At 48.1% G+C, this 23,823-nt stretch overlaps 1 long non-coding RNA gene across 6 annotated transcripts in view; it reads right to left on the reverse strand.

The window, feature by feature from the left end:
• Positions 1 to 323: 323 nt before the first annotated feature.
• Positions 324 to 23,823, reverse strand: part of LOC147375010 (uncharacterized) — a 32,690-nt gene continuing 9,190 nt past the window's right edge. Inside the window, exons 2-4 of one of the 6 annotated variants that reach the window (XR_015161506.1) lie at positions 18,861 to 18,964; positions 13,087 to 13,207; positions 324 to 653 (exon numbers count right to left, since the gene is read on the reverse strand). This is a non-coding gene — a long non-coding RNA (uncharacterized LOC147375010). Of the gene's footprint in view, positions 654 to 12,901; positions 13,208 to 18,860; positions 18,965 to 19,014; positions 19,116 to 23,823 lie in introns of those variants that run through there. The other 5 variants (XR_015161505.1, XR_015161507.1, XR_015161503.1 and 2 more) reach the window with 5 other exon arrangements.

Below are 23,823 nucleotides of genomic sequence, written 5' to 3' on the forward strand. Positions count from 1 at the left end.
GTTGAATCTCTAGATGCCCTAAAAAAAATGAAGATTTGGTTACCATTCCTCTCTCCCACTATAAAATTCAAAATACATTTTGTTTTTTTGGAAATGACACAAAATTTACAGGAATTACAGAGACATGCTGGTTAGGATCATGGGCTCTGGAGCGAGGCTGACTCTGGATGAGTTACCCGAATGCTCTGTGACTCAGTTTCCTCATCTTTGAAGTGGGGCTGATGACACCAGGACGCTTCTTGAAATGGTTGTGAGGATTAAGGGGGTAATATAAACTAAATGATAAGAACAAAATCTATTTGTGAAATAATCATGAAAGCCTATTAGAGGTTATTATTCTCATGTTTTTTGAAATGAAAGTGTATGCTTTCCAGGTTTTTAGATTGCAAAATTCTGAATAGGTTCACTGAGGCTGGAGCTTTTGCTGCTTGCCTGTGACTGCCCGAACAATTGTTTAGATTCGCCCATGAAGAAATTACCACCTGCCAGCACCACCGTGGGCTTCCCTGATAGCTCAGTTGGTAAAGAATCCGCCTGCAATGCAGCAGACCCCAGTTCGATTTCTGGGTTGGAAAGATCCGCTGGAGAAGGGATAGGCTACCCACTCCAGTATTCTTGAGCTTCCCTTGTGGTTCAGCTGGTAAAGAATCCTCCTGCAATGAAGGAGACCTGGGTTCGACCCCTGGGTTGGGAAGATCCCCTGGAGAAGGGAAAGGCTACCCACTCCAGTATTCTGGCCTGGAGAATTCCATGGACTGTAGAGTCTATGGGGTCGCAAAGAGTCGGACATGACTGAGTGGCTTTCACCTTCATCTAGCACCACCATGACCCTCTGATGCCTGCAGCTGGAGGTGCCAGAACCAGGGCTGCAAAGACCCAGGAAACGGGTGCATCAGCAGGGCCCCTGGGCCTGGGGCCAGTGCCCTGGCGCTGAGACTGGGCAGGGAGTACAGGAACAAAGGCCTTCCTGGATAAGCTTCAGGGCCCAGCAGTTCCCACAATGGGGTCCAATGGGGGTCCATTTGCCAGAACAAAGCACAGGAGCTTCATGGAGAAGAAGAGGGCTCAGAGAAGCCTGAGAGTGTGAAGCTTCAATCCCTCCTGTCTGCGAGGGAGCAGGGATGGCCCAGCTCAGGGGAGAAGCTACAGTCCAGAGCAGGAAAAGGATGCTCTGTTCTCCCCTTTCCCTCCTGGGATACCTCCAGAGTAGCCGATGGACACAGGGGATTTACCTGTGTCTTGAAATACGAGGGAAATCAGATTTTTATAGTCACTCTTGAATTGGTATAGTAATTAAACACTCAAAAGGGGAGATACCTGCTAAGAACCACTTCTAGGTTGTCAGCCCAACCCACTTGGTCTCTGGGAACTGCACTTCGCCATCGGCCCCTGGGCTGCTAGGGGCTCCTGGCGGACACGTGGGCAGCAACCCTGATTCTCCCTCCACTCCACCAGCCACAAGTCAGTGTTAGGGGGGTGTTGGGGTGAATGTCACCCTGCCAGAGCCAACTGGAATAATTCCACATGAATTTGGGGCACGTAGTGGGGAGGAGAGAGCAGGTATGGGAAGGAGGTTAGGGGAGGAGGGAGGCTCAAGAAAGAGAGGATATAAGTATACTGAGAGATGATTCACCCTGTTGTATGGCAGAAACCAACACAACATTGTGATGCAATTATCCTCCAATTAAAAATAATATTTTTTTAAAAAGATACACTAGTAGACCCAAGGATGAAAATGTACAATGCCCTTCCTATATGTAATTCAAAATTAAAAGGTAAAATTATCTATGGTCAGTTAATAAAGAAAAATAAAACTAATGTTATTAATACTTTTTAAAAAATTTTTCCAGTTGGAGAAGAGGGGCATTCAGCTCCTTCTGAAGTGTTGGCTTTGCTCCATGTGACCTCTAGAGTGGCAGGGGCCGACTTCTCTGCTGTGTGGACCAGAGACACAAAAGAAGCTGGTCTGCAGAGGAGGGAAAAAAGACCGAGACGGGGGTTCACAGCAAGGAACAGAGACAGAGAGAGATGCTGGTGGAGCTCCAGCCGACAGTTCTGGTCCTATCCTGAGGACCAGCTGCATCCCTCCAGGAGACACTCAGCATCCTTAGAGCAGAGTTCCCATTATGACAGAGCTACGTTGAACAGGTTTCTATTCCTTCAAACAAGATGCTAACTATTAGGTTTCCTACTTTCTCTGACACCATTAATCCTAAATTCTGTTTTTAATTCACTAATGAAGTACAAACATTAGTTTCACACGCATCCCCATTTCAGAAACAAAATGTGAAGAAGGGAAGGGGAAAGTATTTCTTATGCAATCCAGATCAATTCCTCTGCCCCAAGTGGCCCAGTCCTGCCTTGGTTCTTCATTCAAAGCAACACAGTCTGGCAGCCAAAAGCAATTAAAAAAGAATTCCAATCTTTACCTGAATCTCTCAAAGCATTGTAAAAGGGATCCAGTTCAGACCCTGAAGACTCTTAAAAAGCTCTTTCCTCTTTTCTCTTCCTTTCCCCAGAGCCTCACATGCTCCAAATCTGAAGCTTCTTACTCTTGTTCTCCTGGCTCTCAGTTCTCCTGTCTCTTCTTCCCTTGCCGCCGCCTCTTTCTCAGCAATTTATTACATAAATGTTTGAGGCTTTGGGCTTTTTTTCTTCCCTCTTTTCTCCTTTACCTACATTTTGGACAACATGCCTAGAGAATTCCAGGGACAGCAGAGCCTGGTGAGCTGCCATCTATGGGGTCCCACAGAGTCAGACACAACTGAAGTGACTTAGCAGTAGCAGCAGCAGCAGAGAATCATGAAACAGACCCTGCAACTGAAACCAGTGACACTTTGGCCACTCCTGCAGCCCAGGATCTCTCGACTTGGCCCAGACTTGGCCTCTGATGCTGAGGACAGGCTGGTGCTCCTCGGAGGGCAGAGCAGAGAGAAGGGAAGGTGGAGTAGGAGGGAGAAGGTGGGCAGGCAGAGGCATCACAAGTCAGCCAGTCTTGGCCCTGCCCCTCTGAGAATCCCTGAGATGTGATCTGATGTTGTGTGTGTGTGTGTGTGTGTGTGTGTGTGTGTGTATGTGTGCGCATGCTAAGTCACTCAGTCGTGTCTGACTCCTTGCAGCCCCATGGACTGTAGCCCACCAGGCTCCTCTGTCCATGAAATTCTCCAGGCAAGAACACTGGAGTGGGTTGCCACTTCCTTTTCCAGGGGATTGATCTGATGTTAGGGCCAGTTAACAAATCTTGCCGTATCCTCCAGCTGGGCATACAAATCCAGAGCCCCCTACGCCTCTCCACCCCACAACCCTAAGACTCCACCACGTCCTGATCTTCAGTTCCTAGTCTCCCAAACTTGTTCCCATTTACATAAGGTCAAGTCCTTACACCTCTCTGGTTTTTCGTATTCCCTGCCACCAACTGGCCTTCAATTGAGAAGTTTCCTCCAGGTTCTCTCTCCAGTCACTCGCAGTCTGCCCAGGCCATCCATCACGTCCACTCCTATCCATCACATTTCTGGGGCCACAGTCTCCCACCAGCTCCTTCCTGCTAGTGCCATCCAAGCTCCCGGGCAGCACTCTGCCTTGCCCAGTGCAAGTGTTCACACAAGCACACAGTGCACAAGAATGCTCATGCACAGCAGTGGCTAATCTTCCTTCTTCCAGAAGTACCACCTCAGGGCTTCCCTGGAGGCCCACTCGTTAAGACTCCATGCTCCCGATGCAGGGGGCCTGGGTTTGATCCCTAGTCAGGGAACTAGACTGCATGTGCCGTAACTATGAGTTTGCATGCTGCTACTAAAGATCCCAAAAGATCCTGAGTGCCGCAATTAACATCTGGAACAGCCAAAGAAATGAATAATTTAAAAATATATATCTCACTTCCATTTCTCTCTCCCAGTAGCTTTCCATCACCTGGTGGATAGCTTGCTGTTTCCTCTCCTTGGCATCCAAAGTCCCCCACAGCTTGGCCCCTTCTTTCAGCCCAGTGTCCCCCCACCTCCCTGACACAGGCCCTGTGGTCTAGCTCAGCTCACTTGTCATCTTTGGGAAGCCTGCGCTCAGCGCCCCGCTCAGCGCCCCACTCCCCGCCACCGCTGGCCTGTAATACCACCCACACCAGTAAATTCAGTCCTGGCCCTCAGAGTCCCTAAGCCCATGTTCCCTTCTTTGGGCACAGAAATGTGATCATGGGACTTCCATCTTTCCATGGCACGACTCACCCAGTGTAAGCTCTCCAAGGCAAGTGCTTGGTCCTTCTAGACTTCAGGAGCTCCCAAAGAAAGCAAGCAAACCACAGAACAGTAAGTCTCATATTGTCCTATTTGTGTGAAAACAAACAAGCAAACAAAAAATCCATGTAGGGTTGTATGAGTACACAGGTGAGTAGATGTGTGTGTGTGAGTGTATATCAGAGAGAGAGGAGGAGAGAAGGGGGGAGTGAGTGTGTGTGTGCACGCTCACAGGTGGGCAAAAGCAATCTGGAAGGCCATCAACAAACTTTTTTTTTCCAATTGATCAGCTGACTATATTGACAAGATACTGATCAGTTACATGCTGAAGAAAACATACTCTACAATAAAACAGAAAAAGTTTTCCATGCCCCTCTCCTTTACCCGCCCACCACTATGACATAATCAAACTTTTGACACTGACTGACATTGATTGTTTCTGCAGGAAACAGAGACGGAGAAACTTTCATTCTGTACTTTATCTTTTCTTTAGTGTTTGAATTTTATAATCATAAGTACATATCACTTGCAATATTTTTCCTTAAAAAAAAAACAGAACTTCCCTGGTGGTCCAGTGGTTAGCAATCCTGCCACTACAGGGCCCATACATTCCACCCCGGTCTGGGAAGATTCCACATGCCACAGGGCAACTAAGCCCAGGCACCATGACCACTGAGCCCTCGAACTAAATTAGCCTGCGCTCCACAAGAAGAGAAGCCACCGCAGTGAGAAATCCATGCACCGCAACCAGAGAAAGCCCAGCACAGTCAAAAATAAGAACACACAAACTAATAAATACATAAAAGCGGAGTCCTTCATAGGGAGCCAGAAGGTGTGGGTTCCAGTCCTGGCCCTGCCACTAACACTGTGAGACCATCACCAAGTCCCTCTCTCGGCTGCAGTTCCTGCTCCCATAGAAGATGCAGGCTGGCTCTAGAGCTTTCCAGAGGTTCTGACCTGGCTGTGCAGAGTGAGAGGATGGCAGGCAGCTGGGCTATGGCCCCCTGTCCCTGCACTGCCCAAGCTGGTCCTTGACTGTTTCACCCGTTTTACATATTGAATTTCTAGTTCTTTAGCCAGGTGCTGGAAAACCACCACAGCAATGAGGCACTCCAGGTGAGTTTCAGATGGAATTGACAAGTCAGATCTATACGAAAAGAAGGCACGCATACATCACTGGTAGGAACATAAAATGGGAAACACCTTGGCAGTTCCTCAGAAGGTTAAACATACACATCCCATCTGACTCAGCAATTCCACTCCTAGGTATATACCCCAAAGGGCTGAAAACAGGGACTCGAGCAAATATTTGTTCACAAATAGCAGCATTATTCACAATAGCCAAAAGATGGAAACACCCAAATGTCCATCAGCCGAGGCGTGGATAAACAAATTGTGGTAGATGCATACAATAGAATATATTCATCCACAGAAAGGCATGAAGAACTGATACAGGCTACAACCTGTATGGACCTCAAAAATATTACACTTAGCCAAAAAAGCCAGTCATGAAGTCACAGCTCGTATGGTTCCAATTATATGAAATATCCAGAGGAGGTAAAACCATGGAGAGAGAACACAGATGGGTAGTTATCGAGGGCTGGGAAGAGGGGAGAATGGGGTGTACTGCTAAATAGTATGAGGTTTTCTTTGGAAAACCTTTAGGTGATAGAGAAAACCCTTTTCTTTGGTGAAAATGATTTGGAATTAGATCAAGGTGGTGGCGGCACAACCTGTGAATGTACTTAACACCGCTGAACTGCGTGCTTTTAAACAGCTTGTTCTGTGTTATGTGAATTTCACCTCAGTGGATGTTTTAAAAGGCAGACGGCCTAATGGAGGCAGGGCATCCAGATTGGAGGGTCTCTGAGCAGTGGTCAGAGGGCTGTGGAGAGGCCGCCAGAAAGAGACCACAAGGCCAGAAGGTTGTAGGGACCGGCAAGTGGAAGACATTAGGGACAACTGGCAAGCTGCGATCACCCTGTTGGTAGCTAAGGGAGGGTTACTGAGCCTGAGGACAGGGAACAGCCAGCTTTGCCCAGCTTCAGAGAGGGTCAAGGAGAATGAGGGCAGAGAGAATCCCAAGACACGGCGCTGGTGACAGCCGCTGAAAGAGCAGTCGAGGTGCTCCTGACAATCCCCTTGTCCTGGCAGGCTTTGCCCTGAACACACCAGTCTAAGGCAGGACTCAGAGTCTAGTGGGGAGCACCCAGCAGCTCCACCCAAACCAGGGCGGGAGCCCCGACCACAGCCATGCCTTCCTTCCCTGGAGGCCCCAGCCCAGCACTAGGATGCTCCGGACAAATCTACCTACGTGGTCCAGGGAATAGGGTGGGGGGACCTCTTTCCGGGGTCCTCAGTGCATACGGCAGGGCCTCATGATGGCCCGTATTATGGTGCTGGAGAAGATTCTTGAGAGTCCCTTGGACAGAAAGATCAAACCAGTCAATCCTCAAGGAAATTAACCCTGAATATTCACTGGAAGGACTCTGATGCTGAAGCTGAAGCTCCGATACTTTGGCCACCTAATGTGAAGAGCCAACTCATTGGAAAAGACCCTGATGCTGGGAAAGACTGAAGGCAGGAGGAGAAGGGGATGACAGAGGATGAGATGGTTGGATGACATCATAGATTCAATGGACATGAGTCTGAGCAGACTCTGGGAGACAGTGAAGGACAGGGAAGCCTGGCGTCTCAAACAACTGGACACAACTTAGCAATTCAGCAACAGCAACAATACAGTCTGGAAGAGTGGGGGCCTTCAGAGAGCAAGAGATAGCTATGGGACATAAAGGGAAAGGATTCTGGAAGGACCCTCGGAGGTGAGTTAGACCCTCCCCCCATCCCCAGTCCTTGAAAAGAGTGAGGATCCCATCAGACAGGGAGGGTGGGGACAAGCTGGAGCTGCACAGACTCCAATGGGAGGAAGACAGGAGGCACAGCTGGAGGGGCTGCAGTTCCAGGGGCCTGCGGCTGGGGAGGGACATGTTCATTTTATAAACTGTACTGAAAGCCTCTGGGTGCCTGGGGCCTAGGGGACAGAGGCTCCTGCCTTCAGGGAGGTCACAGCTCTAAAGCTGGACTGAATGAAAGCCAAGGGCTTAAGGAAGGCAGAGAGTCAACGTTGCCCCTGGAAGCAATTCATCCCTACCAAGTGCCATCAGATAAACTTCTTCTCCTTGACTCCAGTGTGTGCACACGTTTGCTCCATTTTCCTGTCTGCTCATACTCTCTGTGTCCTCTGACTTCCTCTGTCCTACAGCCCCACTTACCCCACAAGCACATTATGGGTGCTCAGGGCAGGTTTGGGGACACAGTGCAGTGTGTGGTTGGTGTCCAACCTTTAGTATCAGCCGGACATGCGTGCAGATCCTATCCCTGCCACTTGTCCCTCCATGCGTGATCTTGAATAGCTCTGTTGTTGTTGTGGTTTGGTGGCCCAATCCTCGTAGCCCCTGCCCCATTTTTACAGGCCACCCCAGAGTGAGGGGGAACCCTCTCCTGAGAGGCTGATGAAAGACCCTACAACCCTCCTTCCCCAGTAACAGGGAAGAGCTCCATGAGGACATCTGATCACCCCACTCGATGCCAACCCTAGTGCAGAGCTGCAATCCTCAGGAGAAAAGTTCTCTTCCTAGTTAGCCCAAAGCCATCACAATGAGCTATAGAGATCCCAGCCCAGGCCTGGGCCAGGACAGAGGGAGTCACCCTGCGTCCTTCGGGAGACACAGGCAACACATACCCAGAAGAGCTCTAGCTTCTCAAGTCAACTGGAATCTCATTATCTGGACACACTCCCACCCAACCCAGAGAAACTCCATCCAATGGCACCCCCTCAGGGCTGGACTGAGCTGCCAAACCCACAAGAGTCACGAGCAAAAGCCATCCCAAGCACGCAGAAGAGAGGCCCTAGGAACCCAAGTTCCTCAGCATCAAGCGACACGCCTTGCTTGCTTGCTGTGGTTCCCAGCATGTGGCTGCCTCCCTGCAGGACCGAGAGCCTCCAAGGACAGGGAGTGTGTGTCCTTCCTCTCCTGCCTTTTGGGCCCCACATGAATCCAACTCAGCACATGGGCAAGGTAGACAGAGACAGTTGGACATTAGAGACAGTTGGCATTACAGACTCAATGGACATGACTTTGAACAAACTCCAGGGGATAGGGAAGGACAGGGAAGCCTGGTGTGCTGCCATCCATGGGGTCGCAAAGAATCAGACACGACTGAGCAACGAAACAAAAACAGAGACAGAGGTGTAGGCCTTACAGCCAAGCCGGCAGACTTCAAATACAGACTCTGCCGCTGTTTGCGGTGACCCTGGGCTTCCCTGGTGGCTCAGAGAGTAAAGAATCTGCCTGCAAAGCAGACCCAGGTTCGATCTCCTGGAGAAGAGAATGGCTACCCACTCCAGGATTCTTGCCTGGAGAATTTCATGGACAGAGGAGCCTGGTGGGCTACAGTCCACAGGGTCACAAAGAGTCGGACACGACTGAGTGACTAACACTTTCACTGGGCTTCTTATCTGCCTGAACCATGGTTTTCTCACCTATTAAATGTAGCTAATAATTGTACTCATCTCTTAGGACTGTTGCAAGGATGAAGAGATGATGTATAGCAATAGTAAGTGCTGCATATAGGTTATCTATTATTATCTTAAGGCTTCCCAGGGTGCTCAGTTGGTAAAAAAAAAAATCCATGTGCCAATGCAGAAGACACAAGTTCGATCCCTGGGTCGAGAAGATCCCCTGGAGAAGGAAATGGCAACCCACTCCAGTATTCTTGCCTAAGAAATCTTACAGACAGAGGAGCCTGTCAGGCTACAGTCCTTGGGCTCACAAAGAGTTGGACATGACTAAGTGAGCGCGCATGCGTGCACACACACACACACACACACATTATTATTCTATTATTACTACTACTCTGGTTATGACTATTATCACTGCAGACCCACACTGCCTTCTGAACTTCTGATTTCACAGTTATAAGTTCTTGTATCTGGAAGGGCTTCACTTTCAAATAAGGCAACTGGTGCTCAGAGAGGTTGAGAAACTTGAGCAAGATCACACAGCTCATAAGAAATTAAAGGCAATTTTCCTACATCAATATTATGTCCACGGCGACATCCCAGAATTCTTTCTCATCTGCCTGCACATTCTGTCTTCAGATCAAGCATGGTTTTGTTTTATCACTTACCTTCTGCATCGGTGGGTGTGCAGGAACATGTATTTTTGTTTGGGTGTGCATATGTGCAAATATACGCACGTTTCTGTGTCCACTCAGGTGTGTGCACTTGTACTTGTGTGGGTGGTTGCGTTTCCATGTGTGTTTGTGCCAGTGTGTAGGTAAATGTGAGCATGTGCCCTCATACATGCGTATAAGTGTGGTCGCCTGGGGGAAGTTTTGCTGTGTGCACATATACGTGTATAACCCTCTGGGCGTGACTTTCTTCCTCAACATCATGGTAAAATCAACAAAGGCAGGGTGGTGACTGTCACCTCTTGGCAGCCTCACTGTGCTTGGCATGCACAAGCCTGGCGTGCAACAAGCCTTGATAAACACAGGTGCGCTAGAAGGGGGCATGTGTCTCCCCAGGAGGGTGGAGAGGATTTTTGCCTGTTCAGCCGTCTTTTCCACTGAGCTCAGCAATCATGGGAAGGGCACTCCCCTCCAGGGCCCCATCCAGCTGGGCCAGCCCATGCTTTCCCTGAATCAGGCAGTAAGTGCAAAACAGCTGGCTACAACCCTCCCCAGGGGGCAAGATGAAGTGGGTGCCCAGGGACCTACCCCCAGCCTGAGGGTGGTTGCTTAAGCGGCAGTAAAGGAAACAAAAGATGAAATACATCAGCCATTGGCAGCCGTAAAAAGAGCAAAATCGCTCAGCAGAAAGTCATGCGCTATCCATCATCTGGCCCTTCTACACTTCAGCTGCCGAAGCAAGAGGGTTTTTTAATGCCCTTCAATTCATTTGCATTCGCACTGCCACTCTTTTATGATATCAGGGGTTGCCAAGAAGATCTGAGCGGTTTTTTAAAGATGTTGATAAACCATTTCCACTAGGGAATAAAAGTTTTGGGGGGGAAAGGGGAAAAGAAACTTTTCCAAAATAATGCATTCCGTCTGCAGAGTGATGGGTAAGTGATTCTGCAGATGTATTGGCCCCATAAAACTGAGTGAGGAGTTTGGCCCAAATGTGCTCTGTGCTGGTGAGATGAGCAGTTCATTCATTTTGCAGCTGAGTTGAGACCTGAGTTGCAGGCAGTCACTGAGAAGAGCTCCAACGGCAGCTGGCATCCTATGTGTGATCAGGGCATGTGACCTCCCCCCAAGACACGTACACACTTCAAGTTCTCTGAGCCTTCCAGGCTCCTCCAGGAATCCCCAGTGGCTTTGAAAGTGTTGCAGTAAATGATTCAGCAGAGGAGGATTTTCCTCTCTTTCCATGGCTCTGAGAACCTAAGCAAATAGTCAGTTCTGACAAGTACATTCCCTTACCAATCCCTCTCCATCCCTCACCCTCTTGCAACACTTACCTAAGCACTACCACCTGACCTAGCTTCGCAGCCAAACTCTGGCTTCATGACCTTAGGCAAGCTCTTTCTGCAGTCTGGCTTTCAATTTCTGCATCAAGCAAGTGAGCATATCGGTCTAAATGTTTGGTTTGCTAAGGGAGTCAATTATGTCCCCATGTCATAGGCAACTGAAGCTCAGAGAAAGGAAGTTGCTTGCCCAGTAAGGTAAAAGTAAGCCCTAGAGGACACCTAGTTAAAATAAGAACCAGACCAGGGCTTTCTGATCCTCGCATGATGGCTTTCTCCTTCCTCCCTTCCATTTACTGTGAGGCCAAATGTCAGGCAGTTGTCCACTAGTTCCCTGCCTTCTAGAAGGAGGAGAAAGGGAGAGAAATGGAATAATGCCAGAGCACCGTGGTCCTACTGAGAAGACTTCAGTTCAGTTCAGTTCAGTCACTCAGTCATGTCCAACTCTTTGGGACCCCATGGACTGCAGTATGCCAGGCCTCCCTGTCCATCGCCAACTCCTGGAGTTTACTCAAATTCATGTCCATGACTGCAGATCTCACCAAAAGGCCCCCAGGTTAAAAGAAAAAAGCTTTTAGTTCCTTACTCCCACTTAATCCCAAGTGAGAGGTTCCAGATTCTCGCAGTCTGAGCTCTATACTCTTACAGGTGCCTATACAAGAAGACAAGGTAGACAGCTTCTGAATGTATTGGTTGGACAGCACCAGAAAGACTCCTGCCCCCCCCCAAATAGCTGCCCTGACCCACTAGCCCTGTTCAACATTCTCATCATTAGCCATAGCTGTGGGTCAAGGCACTGAAGGTACAGTAAAAATTCAAGTGGCATCTCATTGGAGGAACATGATAACTCACAACTCTCTGTCAGTTTCCGAAAAGGACTGGAGAGGATGCTTCAGGAACAAGGGTGTTTCTGAAATATGGAGAGGCTTAGAGCACCTGTGATGGACAACTTGGGTATCCAGTCCTGGTGGCACGGAAGAGACTGAAATAGGGCAGAGGATGCCAAGACAAGTGGAGTCAGCTGCAGCATAAGCAGTAGCTAATAACAATGGTCATTATTTACAGAGCTCTTACTGTGTTCCACCACTGACCTGTTCAACTTCATTTGACCTTCACAACAACATGCTAGGAGGTTATTTATTTATCTATTTAATCTTTTGGCTGCACCGCTCAGCACGTGGGATCTTAGTTCCCTAACCAGGGATCAAACCTGTGCCCCCTGCATTGGCAGCATTGAATCTTAACCACTGAACCACCGGGCAAGTCCCTAGGAGGTCATTTCTCATCATCCCCCTCTTACAGAAAATGAAACAGACTCATAGGAGTTAAGTAACTTACCAAAGTCACACAGCTAGTAAGCTACAGTAGAGCCAGGATTCAAATCCCATAATCCAACCCCAGGGCTGTACTTTGGCCAGCTCAGTCCATGACCACATCACAGGGTCATAGGTTGTGGCTGATGTCACAAGTGTTGTCTAGAGGTCCTTACATACCTTGCCTATGACATCCTTCCATCCTTGCCTATGAGCATGTCCAGAATCTGATCTGTGATCCTCTCCTCTTATCCACAAATTCTTACACTCCTTCTGTATCCAAAGGCTACCTGAAAGTCAAACTTGGCCCCTCCCTCTCACTCACCTTCACATCTGATCACTTAATTTAAGCCCTGTCCCATCCATCTCCTGGAGGCCCGCCCTCCCTGTCTGGATGATTCAGGCCCAGGCGGGCACATTGGCTCTCTTGTCCATTTTCCCCTCTTGCAGGCCCCAGGCACCTACAGCTTCCCACCCAGGTAGCCAGGAATGGGGTCTTTCACCACCCACCTCTCTGATCATGGACCAGAAAATAGCCTGCACAGCATCTTGGAAAGAAACCTGGGCTCTTCCACTTACTAGCTTATCCACATGAGCAAACAGCTTCCTTTCACAGCCTCAGTTTCCTCGTAGGAAACTTCCCCTCTGACAGAGAGCCCAGAGGTAGATAAGAGCTGAGTGATGCCTCTGAGAGGCTCAGAGTATAGCAGCAAGATAGATATATGGAAACACAATTAAAACAGCCTGATAAGGCTCTGGAAGGAAAGATTATGAAACAGAACCAACACAAAGGAGGGAGCAATTAGGTAATTAATAATGACAGCTACTGTTTATCGATTATCTATAATGTGCTAGACACTTTACTTAGGAGTTGATCCAATCCTTATGTTGAATGTTCCAAAAAGACATAATTATCCTACTGTTTAGGTAAGAAAGGATAAGCTTGGGAATGTAAAATAACTCTCAAAGCTACAACCAGAATGTCTTTGGGATTTCCAACATTCCTCTTCTTACACTCAGAATACAGTCTCATCCATGGCCTCCCTCCGGTGATGTCTGGGTCAGTCTCAGTTTTCCCATTTATCCAGAGAATAGCATGCATGCAGTAATCTCTCTCTGGCCTCCATTTTCTCATCTGTAAAATAGGGATGATAACATAAAACCAATCACAAAGGGCCATGCTAAGAACCTAAAGGAGTTAATATATGAAAAGCATTTACAGCAGTGCCTAGCACACAGTCAGGGCTATGTGGCAGTGTAGTATTCTTAGTAATGTTATTTTTATTGTTTTCTCCAAGGGCACTTTTTTGCCATGAGCCCATGGACGGCCCTGGGCTTACTGAGGACCCCATCGTCTATGTTCATCAAATGACACAGAAGAGAGTCACCTGTACTGACCAAGCTCTGTATAAATTGAAGCCTTCAGCACCCTCCCACCCAACCACTCTAACCAGGCTTCTCATGCACCCGCATTTCCACCGTAAGTGGGAGGTTCCCAGGCCCCTCACATGCATAGCATCGCACACTGAGAAAAGGGAGGCCAGAGGGACCTCGGAGAGGCCACTGGAGGAAGGGAAAGTGTTGGCACCCCAGTGGTCTAAGGGAGTGAAAACAAGGTGTGCTCTTAGCTCATGAACGACAACTTCTGCTTCCAGGAGTGCGGGGTGTTGGCAGCTTTGTCTCCGGCCAGCCGAGAGACTCATGTCAGAAACTGCCCATTCCTGGTGAATTTCAATGAGATGCCCTTTCTGCAAGGAGGAGGAAAGCCATCACTTAAAAGGCGAAAGCTGCTCTCACTTGGCAAGATATGATAGAGCAAGTGCAGCCTTGGGGGACAGGAAGAGAAGGCCGGGGGTCTTCACCCACTGCAAGTTACATGCGGTGCACGTCCGTAAGTTCCCCACTCTGTGCCTCATCTTAGGCTGGGTGCTCACACACAGGGAGACACTGGACACTGCCCCCAAGCAAACAGGCACCAGAGCAAAACTTACCAGGATAAAGGACGTGCACAGCGAGCTCAGTGGGGAGGGGGCACTGGAATTCCAGTCCCAGCATGGGACACAGAGGCTTTCACAGAGCAGATAGCATTTGCTGAGACTCGAAAGAAGAATAAGTGTCCACCAGGCAAAGAAAAGGGCTGGGAGTGGGAGAGGAGGAGGCATGCCAAACAGAAGCAGCAGCATAAGACAGGGATGCGCATAAGAGCCCAGAATAACGGAAAATGTGGTGTGGCAAGAATCTGTTAGAGCATAGGAGAGTGGTGAGAAGAAAAACTGGAAAAGACGTTGGGACCACAGACACATACCACCATCTACAGATTGGTCCCATGGAATTCTCCAGGCAAGGATATTGGAGTGGGTAGCCATTCTCTTCTCCCATCTTCCCATCCCAGGGGTTGAACCCAGGTCTCCTGCCTTGAAGGTGGATCCTTTACCACCTGAGCCACTAGGGAAGCCCAGATGGTTGTATATGCTGTGGTGGAAAATGTGGATTTCCTCTTTTAAAGGACTGCAGAATTTCAAAAATGAGAGTTATATGATGCATCGTCTGCTTGAAGAAGTATGGAGCATGGATCACAGGAGTTGTAAGAATGGGCCATTTTTGATATTTTTAGACTAGAGATAACAAGGCTCTCGATTATGTTCCCCAAAGACATTTAGGTGAGGAATGGGTGAATTATTATAGGGGAATACAGAAGAGAACCTAGGGTCACCCTCAGACTACAGGGTGGCCAGAGAGGATAGTCTTGGATTCTCTGAGACCAGAGGCCTGGAGTTCTTGGCCAGCTGGGATATGAGATCTGAAATCCTAAACTGGCAAGAGGTGGGCTGAGGAAAAGTCCCCAGCCCATATTCCTCTGCATTCAGGATGACAAAAATATTTCATCCCACGTGCCACCTTTGATAGATTGGTGGTGTCTACCTAAATTACTTTTTGAAAGGGATTATAAACCCATATCTGGGCCCAGTGGGAAAGAAAGCGCTGACTGATTAGCAACATCAATCACGGGCAGTGGGTCGGGAGGGGTAGTACACGTGTCTCTTACCTGTTTTCCCTGCCAGAATTACTGAGATGAGTCTTGGGTGTCTCTCTTGAGCAACCTGGTTAACAGAGGGCACTGGGTACCCATGAAAATAAGCAGTTATGGGTGCAAGTCCTGAAGCTGACAACCTGTTCTTAGGACCTCCAGCTAGTAGAATCTAGAGGAGTGCCAAGCGGCATCTCCATTTCTGGAACGGGTCCCTGGCAACCTGAATGGTATCTTAGGGACTGTCCTGGGAAACCCATGGGATCCCCCAGACATTAACCAAGCTGCTGGACCATTAATAATGCCCAAGTGTTCAGGAGTCATGTCAAGAGGTAGAAGCCACAAAAACTAAGAAAGGTCATCATTATGGTTAGAAATTCTTTACCCGATTCCCATGGATGAGCTATAGGAAGACTGCAAACCCCTTGAAATCATGTGTAAATTGTTCTAAGTATGTGCATTGTTCTCAAAGCAGGTCTTTAGCTTTTATCAGTCTCTCAAAGAGCTCCATGGCCAAAAAAGTCTTCAGTCACTGCCCAAGATGAAGGAGAGTCATGAGATACAAGTTAATTCTGCTGGGTAAGGAAGAAGCAGCATCTACATCTCAGTTGGAACTGAACTTCCAGGGGTAGCACCTATATACTCAGCTAGTTTAATCCACTTAGCCCTAAAATGAATCCTCCAAACCTGGGGGGCAAACTTGAGGCTACCTTTGAGTATTGGGTAGCTTATAAACCTAGGGAGGTATTGTTTTTCTCAAAAAATGTTCTTAGCTTTTGTCAATCTCTCAAGGAGATCCATGCCCCCAAAAAAGTCTTCAACCACTGTTCAAGACAAAGGAAAACAATGCTATCTATAATCAAATAACCAGAGGGGTTTGTAGAGTCAGCTAAGGCAAAAGTTTGCCTTCACTGTGCTGGGAGAACAGCTAGAATTGGCCACATCTGAAGGCACTGTCCACCCCAGGGAACAAAGGCAGGTTGGGAGGGTGCTTTGGACACTATGTTGGGAACTAGAACTAGTAGAAGCCTCTGAAAATGATTATTAATAGGTTTAGGAAATTATATCTGATGAGGGTCCAGGAGTCTGGGTCAGGGCTGGAAAATGGGATGCAGGCACCTGGGTTGGCAACCCTGGCTTATAGAGTGTGCTTCATAGAACCACGTCCTTTTCCTTCAGAACACCAATGTCCACTTGTAAATACATGTTAATTGCTGTGCTGATGTGTTTTCTATCTTCTCCATAAGTCTGCCAGCTCTGGGAGAGTAAGGACTGTGTTTGGTTTTGCTCCCATTGTCACCTGGCAGAATTTGGGCACAGAGCAGATGCTTTCAATAAATATTTGTTGAATGAAAAGGTGTGTGGATGGATGGATGGATGGATGGATGGATGGATGGGTGGGTGGGCCAAGGTGGTCCATCTGAAAGGCAGAATCTTGAGGAAAAACAAAATCAAATGCCTCTTCGGTTTGGCATTTGAGAGGCAATTAGTATATCAGCTCAGAGAGCAACTCTGGAGTTAAACTGCCAAGTTTAAATCTCAGCTCTGCTCTTTATTTAGTGTATGAACTTGGGCAAAATATTTAACCCCGTGCATCAATTTCCTCATCTGTAAAATAGGGATAATAATAGTTCCTACCTCATAGAGCTACTATGAAGATCAAATGAATTAATACATTAAAGTAAGTACTTGTTCTTTAGAACTAATGTGGTGGATGAACCTAGAACCTATTATACAGAGTGAAGTAAGTCAGAAAGAGAAAAATAAATATATTCTAACACATATATACAGAATCTAGAAAACTGGAACTGACGAATTTATTTACAGGGCAACAATGGAGAAACAGACCTAGAGAACAGACTTATGGACATGGGGAGAGGGGAGGAGAGGGTGAGATGTATGGAAAGAGTAACACAGAAACTTACATTACTATAGGTAAAATAGATAGCCAATGGGAATTTGCTATATGGCTCAGGAAACTCAAACAGGGGCTGTTTATCAACCTAGAGGGGTGGGATGGGGAAGGAGATGCAAGGGAGACTCAAAAGGAGAGGATATTAAAAAATTAAAATAAAAAAAGATGTGGGAAAAAATTAAGTAAGTACTTTTTCTAAGTAGAATAGTACCTGATAGATAATAAACACCAGTTGTTAATTTTTAAAAAGCTGAACAACTATGGAGAATCTAGGTGTAAGGCAAAGGAATGCAGAGGGTAGCAAGGGATCAAAAGCAAAAAGTGGAAGTACTAGCTTCAATGCCACCTTATAAGATGCTGCTGGATCACCCTGGTATAGACGATTCCGTTAAGGGTACCAACCTGCACTGAATAACAGTGATTTTTTTTGAACATAGGGGTTTTTAGACATGACTATGGAGAAGGCAATGGCACCCAACTCCAGTACTCTTGCCTGGAAAATCCCATGGACAGAGGAGCCTGGTAGGCTGCAGTCCATGGGGTCGTGAAGAGTCGGACACGACTGAGCGACTTCACTTTCACTTTTCACTTTCATGCATTGGAGACAGAAATGGCAACCCGCTCCAGTGTTCTTGCCTGGAGAATCCCAGGGATGGCGGAGCCTGGTGGGCTGCCATCTATGGGGTCGCACAGAGTTGGACACGACTGAAGCGACTTAGTAGTAGTAGTAGTAGTGGGTACTGCAGTAGATAAGCCCTATGGTCAGAAGATTTCAATCGGCTGAATCTTGCAGAGGAAAGTCAATTCTGCCCTTCGATGTAGGAAAAAGGTGTGAGAAGAAACCAACCTCGGAGACCTCCCCACCCCATATTCCAGCTCCCAGGTTACTGAATTCAGGCCCCTGCTGTACCTGCCTCCAAATCCTGAAAGGACCCTGTGCACTGCCAGAGAGACCCCCAGAGGCAGCCCAGAGGCTCTCAAGAGACGTCTACTCTGTGGCCTTTGGGACTGATTATGTAAAAAAGGAAATTGGATCCAGATCCTTTTCAGACACTCCAAGTAGATTCTTCAGGGACATTTGGGTATCTCTGGCCCTCCAATGTTTGATGGTGAGAGAGAAGTAGCTAGAAGGATAGGAAAGGAGGCTCAGGGGCCTCAGAATATCAGGTTTTACATGGACTGTCCCAGCTTGCTTCTCCTGGCCCATGTCCCACCGAAACACTAAACACCAAATACTTCTCTACCCACATCATAAATAACAATAATGGTAACAGCCACTCAAAATACAGACTGCTTGGCCACAGCCCCTGCTTGTCTAGTTCACAGAAAAACAAGCAGTATACCTTCTGGAAAGAATAAGGACTCTGATCTACAGGTCACGTTCAATCCAGGCATATCTATAGTAGCTTCTACCCACAAGCCAAATTGTGTTGAAATCCAATACAAATTAAAGACAGCTTGTCTCCTTGAAAATGTTCACGTCACCTGCCACTTTGTCTCATGGTAGCAGAGTGAAGACAGATCAGGGGCAATCTTGATCTTTTTGCTAGTTTCCAGATGTGCCAAAATAACTCCATTTCTTCTAAATTTATCAAAGTGTTGACAGACAGAGAAATGCCAAGCTGTCAGTTGGAACAGAGACCTCACTTCAGTTTTTAAAATAAATGCATCCTAAAGCAGTTCTTGGAGGAGCAAATGGCAGCCCACTCTCGTATTCTTGCCTGGGAAATCCCATGGACCAGAAGGAGCCTGGTGGGCTACAGTCCATGGGGTCGTGAAGAGTTGAACGTTACTTAGCAGCCAAACAACAATGACAACAAAGAAGTTCTACAGTGGAAATCATACCAGATCGAGCATCAGAAGAGCCAGCTTCCAGTTCTTGGCCTGGCTTTCACTGGCCAAGTGGATTTAGGAAGTCATATCACCCTCTGGGGCCGTAGATACCTAATCTGCTTGGACAAAATGATATTATGCTGAGAAAAAATATAAAGTTCAATACTTCTCCATTTTCCCCCAAGCAAATTCTCAGAGTCATCCTCTTCTGTGCTCCCTCTGATTGTTGACCGGGCAGGGTTGCAAGCTGATTGGTCCTTCTTCTCCCTGTGATTTGTTATAAATAAGTGAACAGGGCAGGGTGGGACAAAGGGAGGGACTCTGCGGCCCTCAGAGAGCTCATTAGTGGGAAAAGCTTCTCCACTTGTGACTTCTTATCTTCATCTCTGATTCACTCAAGCAGTCACAAGCAAAAAGGGAGGAAAAAGAGGAGCTGGGGAGAAATATTGGTTAGAGGGCATTAGGGACTTGAGAGAGTGGGCAGCATGACTGGCTGAGAAAAAGCAGAGAGTCGCTCCAACTCAAAGCAGACTTTGGTGGCCTACTCAAGTAAAGACTGAGTCGCTGGCTGGGACTGGACCCTGGACTAAAAATATGGGGGCTCCAGAGGATGACAAGAATCACCCATCAACAAAACTGGACCCTTGAAGGATATGAACCACTTCAAGAGAACCCCTCCAGGCAGATCAAAATCACAGTTATCCTTCTGGAAACAGTTTGAGAGCTGCTGGAGGAACTTCTCAGAGACTAAGCTAAGAAGGGGGTTTGCAAAGGCTCTTTAACAACTAGAGAGTCGGGTGGCAGGCAGGGTTAGCAAGTCTGGGGACAAAAGTCTGCAAGGGGTCCAGACACCAGCATGTGTATTGAGCTAGCTAGCCACGGTCCTAGCAGCCTCTGTCTGAGGTGTCAGGCCATGCCCATCCTGTGCCAACTCCAGAGCCAGATACCTGCCCAGCTCTGCTTCCTGCCTGACCATGACTCCCTCCAGCCTGCTCAAGCTCACACCTGGGCAGTTGTGGGCTGACCTCTGCCAGCCTCCTGCCCAGAACCATGGCACCATCGTGCTGATGTTAACGGCTGCCTACATGTATGGTCTGTGTATCCCTGCCTTTCTCAACCTCACAGGCTTATTCTCCACTCCGTCCCTTAAAACACGGCTGTAGATGGTGAATAAGTCACAAGGAGGGGAACTGGGACTTGGCCCGGCACGCAGAAGTCCAGGCTGCAAGATCAGAGGCAAGAGAATAGACTCACCCCTACTCCCACCAGTGCATCCTGAACAGGATGTCAGAACAAGGCTCCCCCAACAAGAGACACCCATTCCAACATCACTGGGCCAAGCAGGAGCCCAACCCAGGTGGACATTCCCTAGGAGTCTCCCTATGGCTCCATCCCACCCACTTCGCCCCACCAATTCACTGTCTTTAAGAAGTGCCGGGAGGACTTCCCTGGTGGTCCAGTGGTTAAGAATCTGCCTGCCAATGCAGGGGACACAGGTTCAATCCCTGGTTGGGGAAGATTCCACGTGATTCAGAGCAACTAAGCCAGTGCACCACAACCACTGAAGCCTGCGTGCCCTCGAGCCTGGTTGTCACAAGAAGAGAAGCCACTGCAGTGAAAAGCCAGCAAACCGCAACAAACAGCCCAGTTCCCCACAAGTCCAGAAAGCCCTCCCGTAGCAATGGAGCACAGCCAAATATGAACATGAAGAAATTCTTTTAAAAAAGAAGTACAGGGAAGTTTGACCCACTGTGAAACAGTGGGTCTCAGTTCAAACAGATGTGGACCTGTTCCATATCCTAAGTCCCAGCAAATGACCTTGAGCAAGTCACCAAGTTTCTTCGAACCTCGGTTTTTCCATCAGGGTGTCACAAGCCCATCATGAGATAATGAAGTGCTTGGTAAACCACAGAATATGTTGCAAGTGGTAGTTAAATTACTCTCCAAATACTACCCAGGCGCCCATATGACTCTGAGCCCTGTCAAAGAGGATCCTGGAAGCTAGTGGGTGAAGGAGAGCATGGAAGTACTTCTATGCACCAGGAGCTTTTACATATGCTGTCTTGTAAGGCAGATCATACAGTCTCCATTCTATAGATGAGGTTCAATTAATTGCCCAAGGTCATATGGTTAAGTTATCACTAAGCCAGGATTTGGAGCCACGTAGAACCTTCTTGCCTACTTACTACAGTCCCTTCTACTGGGTCAGACCTTGTTTCCAGAAATCCAGAGAAGCAACCCCACCTGCCCCTCAGAACATATCTCCCAGCTGTGCTTCTGTTCCGAGCCAGACCTCACATCCAGTCAGCCAAACTCTGGAACCTGGCTTTCAACAAGGGGTCCCTGGAAGACACAGCCTTCCTCACCCTACCTGCGCTAACGTCTCCACTCAACCCTCTCCCGTACCTGGTGCCTCAGCCCTTCTTCTCCAAAAGCAGGAGCACTGGAGACACAGCCTGTGCCCTTGGGCCAAAGGCTCTCTAACATGATGGTGCATAAGAACTACTAGGGAAAAGCCAAGACAGTCCAAAGTCGTCATCTGCAGAGTCATCACCCTGCAGCAGCGGATCCAGGTGGGATCCAGAAATCTGAAGATTTAACAAGGAGCTTTCGGGACCCTCATCACCCTAAACACACAGACCTGTGGTCTTTTCCTTGATCTGGAAGGTGGAACTGAGTGTAAATCCCAAATATTACAGTTCTAAGGGGCTTCAGAGGTTGTATAATGTCCCCTCTCTTCCCCTACTTTACTGATGAGAAAAGTGAGGCTGAGAGATAAAAGGTGATTCCTCCAAGGTCAGATCACTGGCTACTAATAGTCAGGGCTGGAGCCTTAAGGCTGCTGACAAGTCGAGTCAGCACAGAGAGCACGAGGCCCAGAGAGCCAGGGTGGGGATGAGGGGACGTGAAGCCATGGCAGTCCCATGGCCTTTGGGTCACTTAGCTGTGGGGCCACAGGACAACTCAGCAGGGACCAGGAGCCTTTCACACTGATTTATGAAACGGCGCCCACGGGAGCACTCCTGGGATGTGATGCCGTTTGTTACTTCCCCGAGGAAGGCCCCAAAATGATGATCACAGCACATGGCCCCAGCTCACATGCACACACAAACACACGTGGCCTCTCATTAATAACTCCCAGGCCATCTGGTACAACAGCCACTGGAGCTCCCAGGCCTAGGTGTCAGGTGCCAGGGGTGTGACAAGAGGTGGCACAGGGCCGGATTCTTTCTGTCAGCAGGAGGGGAGTTTGTGCGATGCGCTGAATTAGTTAGAGAAAACACAGATGCACCCATAGCGAAATCTGGAAGTGAGGAACCTGCTTGGAGCTCAGATTACTCAGCATCAAAAGTCTGCAGCCGCTCTGCCCAATACAACTTTCTGTGATGATAGAAAGGATACAGAAATGATGCATGATACATACTTGGTCCAATCCTCTGGCTACTAGCCACAGGTGGCTATTAAACACTTGAATGTGACTAATGAGACTGAGGAACTAGTTTATTTTACTAGAATACATATTAAAGTGAGTGAACACACTAGCTCACTTAAATCTCACAAGGGATCCATGAGTAAGGATTTTTTCCGCATTTATAGAATGAGGAAGTGGAGGCACAGAGAGGTCAAGTGACTTGCCAAGGTGCCTAGTCAGTAGTCCAAGCAGTCTGGATCCAGAGTCTCTTCCAAAGTCCTACATTCAGCCACATCCCTGCTGGCAGGCTGTGTTCCCGACACTATCTGGAGCGTGCTGCAGTATACATATATGCACGCACCCACAAGGTCTGGGCAAGCACCAGGCCAAGAGCAGAATCAAAACTCTGCTCTGGAAGGGAACCCCCCACCACGGCCTTGGCAAGGCTCTGGTCTATTAAATAAAGCATCAGCAGTAGCATTTGGGGCCTTGATTCAATAAAAGAGACATAGGTCCCTGAGTGATGAAGTGACCAGTCTGATGGGAGAAGCAAAATCCTTGCCCTGGAGCACCTCCTAATCAGATGGAAGAGACAGTGAAACTACAGGGGTTCAAGCTGGGGAGTATTGCGAATCTTCAGGGAAGTGTCCTATTGAACTATGGGCTCCCTGACTCTATTTCAGCTTCTCCTAAGAAAGTCCATGGGTTCCTGGGAGCCCCCAGGATAAGAGCCCTTCTTGAGCCTCTCTGACAGTGGAGGTTTGGAGAAAGCACAGCAATCTCGATGATCACTTCTCCCACACTCCAGGGGAGGGGAGCCTGGCTACAGCTAATTAGGAAAATGCATTAAGAACACAACTTACAAATGGCCCCATGGTTCCCTACATCTCATTTGCATTGAGCTGTTGTTACCTTATTGATTATATTAAATTAGGAGATAGTCACACCGTCTGCAATGCAACAATTATCATCATCAAACCAATTAGTATCAAATGGGATGTGGTCCCTGTCGCTCCAGTTCTGCACTCGGCTATTTCCAACACTGCCATCCCAGCCTTATGAAATAATTGTGTTTCTATTCCAACAGCAGCAATCAGCAGAAATCTTCCCAAGAGACCCACCTTTCTTTCCATGGCTCTGTGTCAGGATGTCTTGTCACACAAGCAAAATGATACAACTGGTATCTTTGGTAGCACCAGCCTCAAGGGGGGACGCCTTCAGGACACACTGCACCTGGCCTCAAGAATTCGTGATGAACCAGTCACAGAGTTCACACCCTAATCGCCCCAAACACACGTACCCTCTTATCATCCACACCCTTCCAGAGCTAGAATATACACACAAAACATGTTCCAACCCACTCACAACACAAGCACACACAGTTTCATGAACACACACCACCAGCTCACTCTCAAGCAAAGGTTCACAACAAATTCACCAATACTCCAACCCACACACTACCATCTACCTCCAAACTTCCACACATGCCCACGCCAGTACACTCGTGGACAGTCACACACGTGATTGTTTCCCCAACACACACAAACAAGCAAACAAACACAG

This window comes from Bos grunniens, chromosome 3 (assembly GCF_055505025.1).
Source record: "Bos grunniens cultivar Pamir isolate PY7600 chromosome 3, Bosgru_T2T1.0, whole genome shotgun sequence".
NCBI classification, from domain to species: Eukaryota; Metazoa; Chordata; class Mammalia; order Artiodactyla; family Bovidae; genus Bos; species Bos grunniens.